This window comes from Rutidosis leptorrhynchoides, chromosome 11 (assembly GCF_046630445.1).
Source record: "Rutidosis leptorrhynchoides isolate AG116_Rl617_1_P2 chromosome 11, CSIRO_AGI_Rlap_v1, whole genome shotgun sequence".
Lineage (NCBI taxonomy): Eukaryota > Viridiplantae > Streptophyta > Magnoliopsida > Asterales > Asteraceae > Rutidosis > Rutidosis leptorrhynchoides.
Genome location: NC_092343.1, coordinates 194646610 through 194661568, shown reverse-complemented (window position 1 = coordinate 194661568; position 14959 = coordinate 194646610).

Genomic DNA, 14959 nt, shown 5'->3' with positions numbered 1-14959 from the left:
ACAGATTACAAAAGCATCTACAGCTTTGATGGACATAGGTAATTACTTCGTACTTATTTTCTTGATTTAAAGTTTATATAATAAATACTAATAAATAATAAATCTATTAGTAATATAAATAAAAAATAAATCCTAACGATAATACAAAAAAAAAAAAAAAATGATAAGAATCATTTTAGGAATAAAATGTAATATTTCTTAATATTAACCATAATAGAAATTTTAATAAATTTAATAGCAATTAAAATAATGATAATAATAATAAATGTGATATTAATATTATTAATAATACTAATAATATTATTAGTCATAATAGTCTTAATTTTATTAATGATAATAATAATAATATTACTAATAATAATAACATAACAACTTATACATATCAATTTCATATATATATGTATATATATTATGTAAAGAACATAATAATAACAATCATATTAATATTTAATATTAATTTTATTAATAATAATGTAGTTAATAATTATAATTATAATAATAATAATAGAATTAATAATAATAATAGCAATAATATTATTAATAATACTTGTACATCTCAAGTTTTATATATCTTTTATACATATAAATACAATTATTGATATTAACATTTATAATGAAAGTAAGTTATTAGTGTAACTTTTATATTTTTAACTTGTAATTAAATTTAATATGCAGAATTTATATCTATGTAATAATTGATAATTATATTATATATCCTATGACAACATTTATTAGCTATTGAATATTTATATATATATATTACAATATAATACTAATTATTAATAGGAATCATATATATACATATAGTTTCATAATAATATCATATACCTGTTTTTATATATTCATTTTAATTGTACCTAATTATTTTGTTTATAAATTTTACATTTTTAATTTTAATTAATTTAAAGTGTATCTATTTATGCAAAGTATTATATATACTCTTATATTTATATTTATATATACAAACAATAGTTCGTGAATCGTCGAAAATAGTCAAAGGTCAATTGAATATATATGAACATCGTTCCAAAATTTTCTAGACTCAACATTACAGACTTTGCTTATCGTGTCGATTTCATATTAAAATTAAGTTTAAATTTGGTCGAAAATTTCCGGGTCGTCACATGAAGGGAATGATGATTTTGTGATATATCGTGACGCCTCAAAGCAAGGTCTCGGTTGCGTATTAATGCAACGAACAAAGGTAATTGCTTATGCTTCCAAACAATTGAAGATTCATTAACAATATTATACGACTCACGATTTGGAATTGGGCGCTGTTGTTTTTGCATTAAAGACTTGGAGGCGCTATTTATATGGGGTCAAAAGTATTATATATACCGACCACAAAAGTCTCCAACATATATTTAATTAGAAACAACTGAACATGAGGCAGCGTAGGTGGATTGAATTGTTAAATGATTACGATTTTGAGATTCGTTACCACCCGGGAAAGGCGAATGTGGTAGCCGACGCTTTGAGTAGAAAAGACAGAGAACCTATACGGGTAAAACTATGAATATAATTATTCGTACTAACCTTACTACTCAAATAAAGGAGGCGCAACAGGGAGTTTTAAAAGAGGAAAATTTGAAGAATGAAATACCCAAAGGATCGGAAAAACATCTTAATATTCGGGAAGACGGAACCCGGTATAGGGCTAAAAGAATTTGGGTACCAAAATTTGGAGATGTGAGAGAAATGGTACTTAAGGAAGCACATAAAACCAGATATTCGATACATTCCGGAGCGGAAAAGATGTACAAAGATCTCAAGTAACACTTTTGGTGGCCGGGTATGAAAGCCGATATTGCTAAATACGTAGGAGAATGTTTGACGTGTTCTAAGGTCAAAGCTGAACATCAGAAACCATCAGGTCTACTTCAACAACCTGAAATCCTAGAATGGAAATGGGAAAACATTACCATGGATTTCATTACTAAATTTCCAAGGACTGCAAGTGGTTATGATACTATTTGGGTAATAGTCGATCGTCTCACCAAGTCAGCACACTTTCTGCCAATGAGAGAAGATGATAAAATGGAGAAGTTAGCACAACTATACTTGAAGGAAGTTGTCTCCAGACATGGAATACCAATCTCTATTATCTTTGATAGGGATGGCAGATTTGTCTCAAGGTGTTGGCAAACGTTACAACAAGCATTAGGAACTCGTCTAGACATGAGTATTGCCTATCATCCACAAACTGACGGGCAAAGTGAAAGGACGATATAGACCCTTGAAGACATGCTACGAGCATGTGTTATTGATTTTGGAAACAGTTGGGATCGACATCTACCGTTAGCATAATTTTCCTACAACAACAGTTACCACTCGAGTATCGAGATGGCACCGTTTGAGGCACTTTATGGTAGAAAGTGCAGGTCTATGATCTGTTGGAGTGAAGTTGGGGATAGATAAATTACAGGTCCAGAGATAATCCAAGAAACTACCGAGAAAATCATTCAAATTCAATAACGATTGAAAACCACCCAAAGTTGACAAAAGAGCTACGCAGACATTAAAAGAAAAGATATACAATTTAAAGTTGGAGAGATGGTCATGCTTAAGGTTTCACCTTGGAAAGGCGTTGTTCGATTTGGTAAACGGGGGAAACTAAATTCAAGGTACATTGGACCATTCAAGATTATTGATCGTGTTGGACCAGTAGCTTATCGAATTGAGTTACCACAACAACTCGTGGGTGTACATAACACCTTTCACATCTCGAATTTGAAGAAATGCTTTGCTAAAGAAGATCTCACCATTCCATTAGCTGAGATTACAATTAATGAAAAACTACAATTCATTGAAGAACCCGTCGAAATAATGGATCGTGAGGTTAAAAGACTTAAGCAAAATAAGATACCAATTGTTAAGGTTCGATGGAATGCTCGTAGAGGACCCGAGTTCACCTGGGAGCGTGAAGATCAGATGAAGCTGAAATACCCGCACCTATTTCCAGAAGATGCGTCAACACCTTCAACTGCTTAAAATTTCGGGACGAAATTTATTTAACGGGTAGGTACTGTAGTGACCCTAACTTTTCCATGATTATAAATTAAATGAAAACTATATTTGTATGATTAAATATTTCCAACATGTTAAGCAATCAAACTTGTTAAGACTTGATTAATTGAAATGAGTTTATGTAGACAATTGACCACCCCGTTTGCCTGATGATTCACGAACGTCATAAGTTGTGATAATTATATAATCGTTTTATTTTTTTTATGATGTAAGTTTTTATTTTATATATATATATATATATATATATATATATATATATATATATATATATATATATATATATATATATATATATATATATATATATATAAGAAGAAATACAATTAAATCAAAGATGTACAACTAAAACACTATTTGCTACAGTAAAACACTATTTGCTACAGTAAAACACTATTTGCTACAGTAAAATACTATTTGCTACAGTAAAATACTATTTGCTACAGTAAACACTATTTGCTACAGTAAACACTATTTACTACAGTACCACTATTTACCCGTATTCAATCCGTATTCGTACTCGTATAATACATAACTTCTAAATGTATATACTATTGGTATATACACTTCAATGATCAGCTCTTAGCAGCCTTAATGAGTCACCTAAACATATGGGAATCATCATTTGGCAACTATCATGAAATATCTAACAAAAATACAAACTAATGGAACCTTATATTCAAGGGTAGGATCACGTTTTTCTTCACCAACCATAACACTTTCATTTTTCAACTTTCATGCATCAAACTTATCTATCTCAAGTTCTCTCTTAGTTTTCTAAGTGTTCTTCATCATCTTCAACAAAATCTAGCTCAATCTAGTTCATAAATCCTAACCTAGATCAACTTTCAAAACAACTACTCAAGTAAACTTCAAGAACACTTTCAAGTTTGCAAGTCTACTTCTAAGCTTTCTAATCCATTCCAAGTAATCATCTAAGATCAAGAAACCTCTGTTATTTACAGTAGGTTATCATTCTAGTTCAAGGTAATACTCATATTCAAACTTTGATTCAATTTCTATAACTATAACAATCTTAATTCGAGTAGGAATCTTACTTGAATTTGTTTTCGTGTCATGATTCTACTTTAAGAACTTTCAAGCCATCCAAGATCCTTTGAAGCTAAATCATTTCTTGTCACTTCCAGTAGGTTTACCTACTAAACTTGAGGTAGTAATGATGTTCATAACATCATTCGATTCATATATATATATATATATATATATATATATATATATATATATATATATATATATATATATATATATATATATATATATATATATATATAACTATCTTATTCGAAGATTTAAACTTGTAATAACTAGAACATAGTTTAGTTAATTCTAAACTTGTTTGCAAACAAAGTTAATCCTTCTAACTTGACTTTTAAAATCAACTAAACACATGTTCTATATCTATATGATATGCTAACTTAATGATTTAAAACCTGGAAACACGAAGAACACCGTAAAACCGGACATACGCTGTCGTAGTGAAACCGGGGGCTGTTTTGGATTAAATAATTAAAAACTATGATAAACTTTGATTTAAAAGTTGTCCTTCTGGGAAAATGATTTTTCTTATGAACATGAAACTATATCCAAAAATCATGGTTAAACTCAAAGTGGAAGTATGTTTTTCAAAATGGTCATCAAGACTTCGTTCTTTCGACTGAAATGACTACCTCTTACAAAAATGACTTGTAACCTGTATTTTTGACTCTAAACTTATAATTTTTCTGTTTAGTTTCATAAATTTCAGTTCATTATGAAACCATAGCAACTTGAATCACTCAAAATGGATTTAAAACGAAAAAGTTATGGGTAAAACAAAATTTGATATTTTTGCTTGTTGTAACTACGTGAAATTTGTAACAAATCTATTCCAACCATAACTTAGCTAACTTATATTGTATTATACATGTACTCTAACATATTATGTAATCTTGATAGACCATAGACATGTATACAATGTTTTGACATATCATATCGACGTCATCTATATATATTATTTGGAACAACCATTGACACTCTATATGCTGTAATGCTAGAGCTCGCTATATAGGGTTGAGGTTGATTCCAAAATATATATACTTTGAGTTGTGATCTAGCCTGAGACTTGTATACACTGGGTCGTGGATTGATTTGAGATAATATGTATTGATTTATTTCTGTACTATTAGCTATGGACAATTAGTTGTAGATTACTAACGATGGACTGCTAACTTAACAAACTTAAATTATTAAAATGTAATAAAAATATTGTAAATATATTTTGATCATACTTTGATATATATGTATATATTTGTTATAGGTTCGTGAATCGACCAGTGGCCAAGTTTTATTTTCGGCAAAGTAAAAATCTGTGAAAGTGAGTTATAGTCCCACTTTTAAAATCTATTATTTTTGGGATGAGAACACATGCAGTTTTATAAATGTTTTACGAAATAGACACAAGTGATAAAAAAAATTACATTCTATGTTGAATTATCGAACCGAATATGCCCCTTTTTAGCTTAGTAGCCTAAGAATTGGTGTTTATTATAATTGCCACCAATTGACGTGAATCCTAAAGATAGATCTATTTGGACCAACAAGCCTCATCTGAGTTACGGATGCTTTAGTACTTCGATTTATCATGTCCGATGAGAGTCCCGGAATGATGGGGATATTCTATATGCATTCTGTTAAGGTCGGTTACCAGGTGTTCATCATATGAATGATTTTTATGCAGTTTGCATGTTATTGAGAAATGGAAATTGAAAATCTTGTGGTCTATTATTACGAAATGATAAATATATAGGTTAAACCTATAACTCATCAACATTTTTGTTGACGTTTAAAGCATGTTTATTTTCAGGTGATTATTAAGAGCTTCCGCTGTTGCATACTAAATAAAGACAAGATTGGAGTCTGCATGCTTGTATAATATTGTTTAAAAACTGCATTCGAAGACTTATATTGTTATGTAATATTATTGTAAACCATTATGTAATGGTCATGTGAAAACGCTATATTTTAGATTATCATTGTTTGATAAACGTCATAATATTTTAAACCTTTATCGATAAAATAAAGGTTATGGTTTTTTTAAAAATCGAACGCAGTCTTTGAAAAATGTCTCATATAGAGGTCAAAACCTTGCAACGAAATCAATTAATATGGAACGTTTATAATCGATATGAACGGGACATTTCAGCCTACGTTTATCGGCATAAGATTTTTGTCTATCTTGCGCCGCCTTTAATCGAGCCCGAATCATCTCAAATTTACTATTCCTCTCTAAAACCAAATCGGTACTCCCGATTTCCTTTTGTCCTACTTCACCCCAACAAACCGTAGTTCGACACCTTCGCCCATAAAGCATCTCGTAAGGTGGCATCCCGATACTAGTATGATAACTATTGTTGTACGAGAATTCCACCAAAGGTAAGTGCTCATCCCAACTACCACCGAAATCAATAACATACGCCCGTAACATATCCTCCAACGTTTGATTCATACGTTCGGTTTGACCGTCCGTTTGAGGATGATACGTCATGCTCATCTTCAATTGTGTACCCATATCTTCATGAAACTTATTCCAAAATCGAGATGTAAAACGAGTATCCCGGTCCGAAAAATAGATATAGGAACCTCGTGTCTCGATATCACCTCCTTGATAAACAACTTTGCCAAAGTCTCCGACGATATCGTCTCTCGAACGGGAAGAAACAATGCACTTTTCGTCAACCGATCAACTATCACCCAAATCGTATCAAATTGAGTTCTCGCCGTCTTTGGTAACTTTGTAATGAAATCCATGGTAATGTGCTCCCATTTCCATTTTGGGATTTCTAACAGCTGTAACATACCATACGACTTTTGGCGTTCGGCCTTAACTTGCAAACACATAACGCATTGTTCAACATACTTAACCACGTCACATTTCAATCCGGGCCACCAATACTCTTTCTTCAAATCAAGATACATCTTTGTCGCACCCGGGTGAATGGAATACTTTAACTTATGTGCTTCATCAAGTAGCACTTGTCGATAATCACCCATTTTAGGCACCCACACTCTTCCTTGAAAGGACAACAAACCATGCGGGCCTAAGGTAATAGACTCCGTTTGCCCCATGATTCGTTCTTCATGCTTGTTGTTAACAAAAGCTTTAATTTGAATCTCACCAAGCTTTACAAGAAAATCGTTAGTAATGGTCATGCGTAACGATCTCACTCGTATTTGCGGATGTAAACTCTTTCGACTCAACATGTCCGCGACCACATTCGCCTTACCCGGATGGTAAAGTATTTCACAATCATAATCTTTTACCAAATCGACCCACCGACGTTGATGATTATTCAAATCCCGTTGGTCAAAAAGATGTTTTAAACTCTTGTGATTCGAATAGATCGTACACTTGACACCATACAAGTAGTGGCGCCAAATTTTCAACACATGAACCACCACCGCCAATTCAAGATCATGAGTCGGATATCTCTTTTCGTGTTCCTTTAATTGTCTAGAGGCATAAGCGATGAATTTACCCCGTTGCATTAGAACACACCTGAGCCCATTGAATGAGGCATCACATTAAACCGTCATATCTTTTATCCCTTTCTGCAACACCAACACCGGAGCTTGACACAATTTCTCTTTTAATAATTGAAAAGCAATTTCTTGCTCGTTCTTCCAATTGAATCTCGCGTTTTTCCTCGTCAACCCTGTCAAGGGAGAAGCGATTTTAGAAAAGTCTTGGATAAACCGATGATAATAACCGGCCAATCCGAGAAAACTTTGGATTTTCGTTGGTGTAATCGGTTGTCCCCAACTCTTTACCGCCTCTATCTTCCCCGGATCTACTTGAATGCCTTCTTTATTCACAATATGGCCAAGGAATTGCACTTGCCTTAATCAAAATTCACACTTGAAATACTTAGCATACAACTTCTCCTTCTGCAACGTCTTCAACACTTCGCACAAGTGGTGTTCATGTTCCTTCATACTCTTATAATAGACAAGTATGTCATCAATGAACACAATCACCGACTTCTCTAACATAGGTTAGCACACTCGGTTCATAAGATCCATGAATGTCGCTGGTGTATTCGTAAGACCGAAAGGCATAACTACAAATTCAAAATGCCCGTAACGAGTTCGAAAGGCCGTTTTATCAATATCTTCCTCACAGAACCGCATTTGGTGATAACCGGACCGTAAGTCAATTTTTGAAAAATAAGTCACGCCTTGGAGTTGGTCAATAAAATCGTCAATCCGAGGCAATGGATAACGATTCTTGATCGTCACTTTGTTCAACTCCCGATAATCGATACACATTTGCATACTATCATCTTTCTTCTTTACAAACAAAACCGGAGCACCCCATGGCGAAGCACTCGGTCGGATGAAACCCTTCTCAAGCAACTCTTGGGTTTGATTCAATAATTTAACGCCCCATCCTAATTCATCCGGATGAAGTCCATCTTGATTATAAACGATTCATAATAGTTGATTACATCGCGAGGTACTTGACCTCTAAATGAAACATTTTACAAACATTGCATTCATTTTAAAAAGACAAACTTTCATTTCATCGAAAGTTGACAGGTATGCATACCATTTCATAATATCCAACTATAAATGACATAATCCGTCATTTACTTAATAATCTCTAATGAACTTCAATGACTCGAATGCAACATCTTTTGAAATATGTCATGAATGACTCCAAGTAATATCCTTAAAATGAGCTAATGCACAGCGGAAGATTTTTTTCAAACCTGAGAATAAACATGCTTTCAAGTGTCAACCAAAAGGTTGGTGAGTTCATCAGTTTATAGTAATCATTTCATTTTCATCATTTTAATAGACCACAAGATTTCATTTATTATAAAACGTGCAGAAGTCCCATTCCAACTGCACGAAAAATATCTTTCATATGAAGAACACCCGGTGAGGATTCAAAATATAATATTAACCATCTGTGCCGGTCTTTCACCCCACGGCTGAATACAAGTGCCTTCAAAATATAGAACCTCTGTGCCGGTCTTTACACCCCACGGCTGAACACATGTTTATAAAATATAGGACAACCGGTGCCAAAATGTCGTAAATAATAAACCATCCACACGGCTCGGGAGCTCATACGCTCTAACGGAAACCGGGGCTAATGCGTGTCATAATAATCATCCCCAATCCCAGATAATTCTATCATAGAATACAGTTAAGGTACTTGTGTATATTTCGTCAAACATTTATAAAAGCGCATGTATTCTCAGTCCCAAAAATATATATTGCAAATGCATTTAAAAAGGGAGCAAATGAAACTCACCTAATGTATTTTGTAGTAAAAATACATATGACTATATTGAACATCTGAACAATGTAGGTTGGCCTCAGATTCACGAACTTATATCATTCATATATATATTAAAACATATTCTTGTAATCGAATAATTATATTTATTATTATTAATGATGTATTTGTTATATTTAATTATTTATAAGTTTCATTATTTATTTATATATTTTCATAAAGAAATGTTAATATAGTTAGGTTATGAAATTTAAATATATTTGTGTATATTTAGTCTTTATTTTATGCTTATAATCTTTACAACATCTTTAAGACCTTTTATGTTCATAATCATAATAATTTTAATGATATTGATATTGATATTACTATTAATAATAATAATAATAATAATGATAGTAAAAATGTTACTTTTAATGATACTATTAGTTTTAAGTAAAAACGACAAGTTTGAAAATAATGTTACTTTTAATAATAATGGTATTACTAATAATACTAATATTGATAATAATAATAATAACATTAATGACAATAATATAATTAACCTTTATATTAATAAGAACACTATTATTAATAATAATAAATGATAAAAATAAAATAATAATGTCATTACTAAATATAATAGATTAAATATTTCAAATAAAAATACCATTAATAATTTTAATTATACTGATATAATAACATTAATACTAATGATAATAATCATATTCGTGATAACAATACTATAACAATAAAGTTCATATCTATATATCATATATACATATTTTAAATTAGTATTAATACTAGTAATACTATAATAGTTTGTACATAACAATTTCATATTTGTATCATAATTGTATTAGTATTGTTATTTATTTAGATAATAATGAAAGTAATGATTAAGTTATTAATATAACACTTATATAACAGATTTCATATATATACATGTTTATTTACAAACAATTGTTCGTGAATCGCCGGGCACAGTCAAAGGTCAAATGGTTTCATGAGAACAGTTCAAAAACTTTGAGACTCAACATTACAGACTTTTCTTATCGTATCGAAATTATATAAAGATTAAGTTTAAATTTAGTCGGAAATTCCCGGGTCACTACAGTACCTACCCGTTAAAGAAATTTCGTCCCAAAATTTGAGAGAGGTTGTCATGGATAACAATAAAAAATGTCTTCATGACGAATTTGAGTTGAGAACATAAAGTTTTATTACCATAGAGTAATATGGATAAAACAATTCGATTTCGCGAAGAGTGTGAGTGAAGCTGTCACAAAAGAGTGAAATGAGAAAATAATGTTTCGACATATCCTTTGACGTAGATATGGTTGATTTTCGGGGTTCAAGGGATTTGGAGAAAATCTTTGAAATCTAAAAGATTTGATTCTTCGGCGAGTAAGGAAATGAAGATCTCTATAATTAAATGCGGTCATTTGTCTTGATTGTTACGTCTGATTTTTCCTTTATAAATTAAACTCTTCCGTTCCATTATTCTTACCATTCCTATACTTTCTTTCTTAGTTCATACATCCAAAAGATTGTGAAAATGCTTAATCCCGTTCTAATCCTTGATATTTTCCTAATTATCATTTCTGTCATCCTTCTTTTTAATTTTCCACCAGAAAAATCTGTTTTACTTCTACTATTACCTTGGGGTGATACTATTCTTAATTCTACCGTGTCTTTATATTGTTATTCGTATTAATATCCACGGTTTGTAACCTCTGTGTTGTTATTGGGCTTTATATTTTCTCTTATATTTTGGAGCTTTGTCCCTTCGTTTCTTCTTCTTGCGATTAAACACCTCTTGTAATGGTTCAGAATTCGCATATATAAACTTTGGAATGAACATTGTTAATGTTCTAAGAAGGAAATCGTAATGGCACGATTTGATTTGTCAAATTACCAGAATCACTGAGAATAGAACTATCAAGAATATATTTTCTTGATGTAACATCCCGCGTTTTTCTGTTAAATTTATTTTTAACACTGTCTTTTTTTTTAATAATATCCTTCGTTATTTAAATTCATAGTTTTCGTTGACTAACGTTCATATATTCCCGTTATTTAATTATAACATCACTCGTTTACTCGAGCGTTTTTTAAAATATTCGTTTGGTTAATTCCCGCACCCGCTTTGAAACTTGAGGGACCAAAGTTGCAAAGGGGCCTAACTAGTTGACTAGGTCAACTAGTCAAACCCCACTCTCCACCATTCATTCACTCCATCCTCCACCTCCTCATTTTCTCTCTACTTCCATTTTATGAACTCAAACACCCAACTCACAAAATCTTCATCTAAATTCGAATCAAGAAGCAAACATCAAAACAAATTACATTTTCGTGATCCTCTCTTCATCCTCTACATTTTGGTACCAATTTCATCTCGTTTGGGTAACATTTCTAAAATTCTAGATTTTATCTAAATTTGTGTTTTTGACTTGAAATGGTGTTAGTTAGTGTCTATGGCTCGTGTATAACATGAATATATGTTTTGTTTGCTCGATTCGTTGTTTTGAGTAACTAGTTTGAACATTTGAGATGGGTTTGCTTAATCTTTATTTTTGGATGAGTTAATGTTGTTAAATTGTTAAAGTTCATGTTTTAATTGTATTACTAGTATCACTAGCTTCGTTTTGATGCGTAGGTTGATTAAGAAAACTTCAAAAACATGAATATTGATTTTTGCAGATTTTGGTTAGGGTTTGATAGACTTAAAACGAGCTTTTGATGTTTCGAATGCCATGAAATGTTATTAGTAAGTGTTTAGTTGTAATGTATATTTCATTACCTTCAAATTGGCATATCATATGTGTGAATTGGATTCCCGAAACTTAAAATGCATTTGATGAACTTGAAACTTTGAAAATAAACCTTTATTGATTACTTGATGAGATTTCGGTTATTGTAATTGATGTTTTGCTTGATGAAAAGTGTTTAGTTGTGATCTTTGTCAAATTACCTTTCTAACGATATAAGATACGAGTTCTAAGTGTTTACAGTTTGTGTTTTGTGGTTGTTTGAATTTTGGGTTTGGGACTTAGACAATTGAGACTGACCAGGTACCAGCACCCGTTATTCGCCGCGGCGGCCAGCCTTTGTCGCGGCGCGACAATAGGCATGGTTTGATTCTATCTTACATGTCAATTATACGAAAAATGTTTGCTATACTATGGACCTCTGATTCACATGTAACTTGTTCTAACATGCTTATATATGAATAATTAGCACATAAAAATAGTTCGGGACCCGACCCGAACGTGTTGACTTTTTCGTTGACTTTGACTTGACCGAGTTTGACTTTTAGTCAAACTTAACCAAACACTTATGCAATCGTTCAAATCTTATTTTATACTTGATTCTTGCATGAAACTTGACAACGTGATTCACATGCTATATTTAATCGAGTCGTAACTAGCCATAGGACTAATTGAGCACATTTCGCCCGACCTTATGTCGTAACCGATTAATTGATACAACTTACTTGTTTAGGTCAAGGCTAAGCAACTATCATACACACGTTTACTTTGTGAAGTACTTTTATACTCGTGCACTCGAGGTGAGATCATAGTCCCATTTTTCAAACAACTTTTATGCTTTAAACTATGGGATGAGAAACATATACGTATCATACTTTTACACTTTGAACACAAGTACGGAAATGAACATTCCACGTGCAGGTTTGAACAAAAAGCCTCAATTCAATTATCATTAGTTACACTTGCAGGATGTAAACGAGAACTTATATTATGTGATCACATGGGCTTGACGAGCCTCATTCGGACGGTTCGCTACCGTTAGCGGATGAAATATATTTTCGGGTCTAGTGTATATTCTAACACTACGCAAAGGGTGCAAAACAGTTAAGTTTGATAATTGGGTGCCTTCGATACAAATAACAACTTTGGAATGCAAATGATTTTGATAATCATCTTATATTAAATCTTGTGGTTCACGTTTACTAAAACACCTATGATTTCACCAACGTTTTTCGTTGACAGTTTTCTATATGTTTCTCAGGTTCATACTTGGCTATTTGATACATGTACACTCATACTTGCTTGGAGTCAAGCATACATGCATACACTCTGATTTCTTGCTTGGGGTCAAGCATACATACATACATACGCTAGTGATAGCACCTTTGGATTCAAACTTTTGTTTACATACTTACGCTATTTATAGCAACTGTGATTTTCAACTTATTATGTCGCAAGTTATTTCATTTATACATTACTACTTTTGTAAACTTAAACTTGTTGTCGAACCGTTTGGTAAACTAAACTTTGCAAGTCTTGTACTTTTCAAATGAATGCGATGTAATTTTGGTCAAACGAGTCTCATATAGGGACTACGACCACGTAACGGGACCTAAGTTAGCGGCGCCATCAATGACGATTTTGTCGGGTCGCTACACTTGATATGTTCGGAGGTGAAGTAGAATGAAAGAGTCGTGTAACATGGCACATGATGACGTTATGATCTGTGAATCATCACGTTCCATTAGAAACTCAGCATGACTTACTGTAATATAATCACGTTGATCAAGTGTCATTATATTATACTATCTCATGCATCAATTCCCAACACTACTTCAAAAACATTCATAATTTAAACTCGAATTAAAAAAAAAATTAGAAACTAAAGTAGTTTCCTTTATGATGTAATATAGATAGCAGGAAGAGATAAATAATTTCAGACGAGAATATTTATGAAAATATCTTCAGAAATATCGAAGATATTTATGATGATATTTTGAAGTTTCTAAGTTCGATGGTTGATGAGAAAGATTTTCCGCAAGATTTTAACATGAGTACGGAGCAAGATATTCATTGAAGGTTTCATCGGATCCAGAATTACCTGGATTCTTTGAATATATGGTATGGTCCTTGTATTTGTCCTTGGTCTCCTTCGTGGTTAGCTCAATCTGTTTTCCAGTTCCAACTTTTCTGAGCTTTTCCAACATACTATTCTTTATCATCAAACTTTCGATGATTAAGGTCACTTACGGTTGTCTATGGTTTTTGCTGCTTCATTTAGCTTTTTCAACATTCAGAGTATTGATTTGTGACTGAGTGCGTTTCAGAATTTTAGAATAGAAGATCATAATTCTAAGAGATAAATGTTATATGTTTACATATAACTCTTGATGTAGACATGCTGCGAGATTTCAAAATACTGATTGCTGATTCTCGGTATTTGGTACGGCAATTCTCGTTATCAGATGCAGATGAGTAGATGATAGGATTTTAATGAATATAATAACTCTTCATAAGGTCAAAGATCAATGATGTTGCTGGTAAGTTTACTGCTAATGTAGTGAGATATAAATGGTTTTCCGGTATTGATGACGAAAGGCAACTTTTATATCAGGGTTATAATAAGCTAAACCGAGTGAAAAGTTGAAGTTGACTTGTTGGAGCTGTGACAAAATTTACTACCTTGAAAAGGGATTGTGAAGTTATTTTGGGTAATAATAATGCTAAAGGATCTAACACAGATACATGTTAAACGTTTACTCAGGTTCCGAGTATTTTCAGGTGCATAACTATATGCATAAATCTTTCCTTCCGTAGATGAAGTGCGGTTGATTCATCCTATCGATTGAGGTGTTTTTAAGAATCATGAAAGGTTTGAATG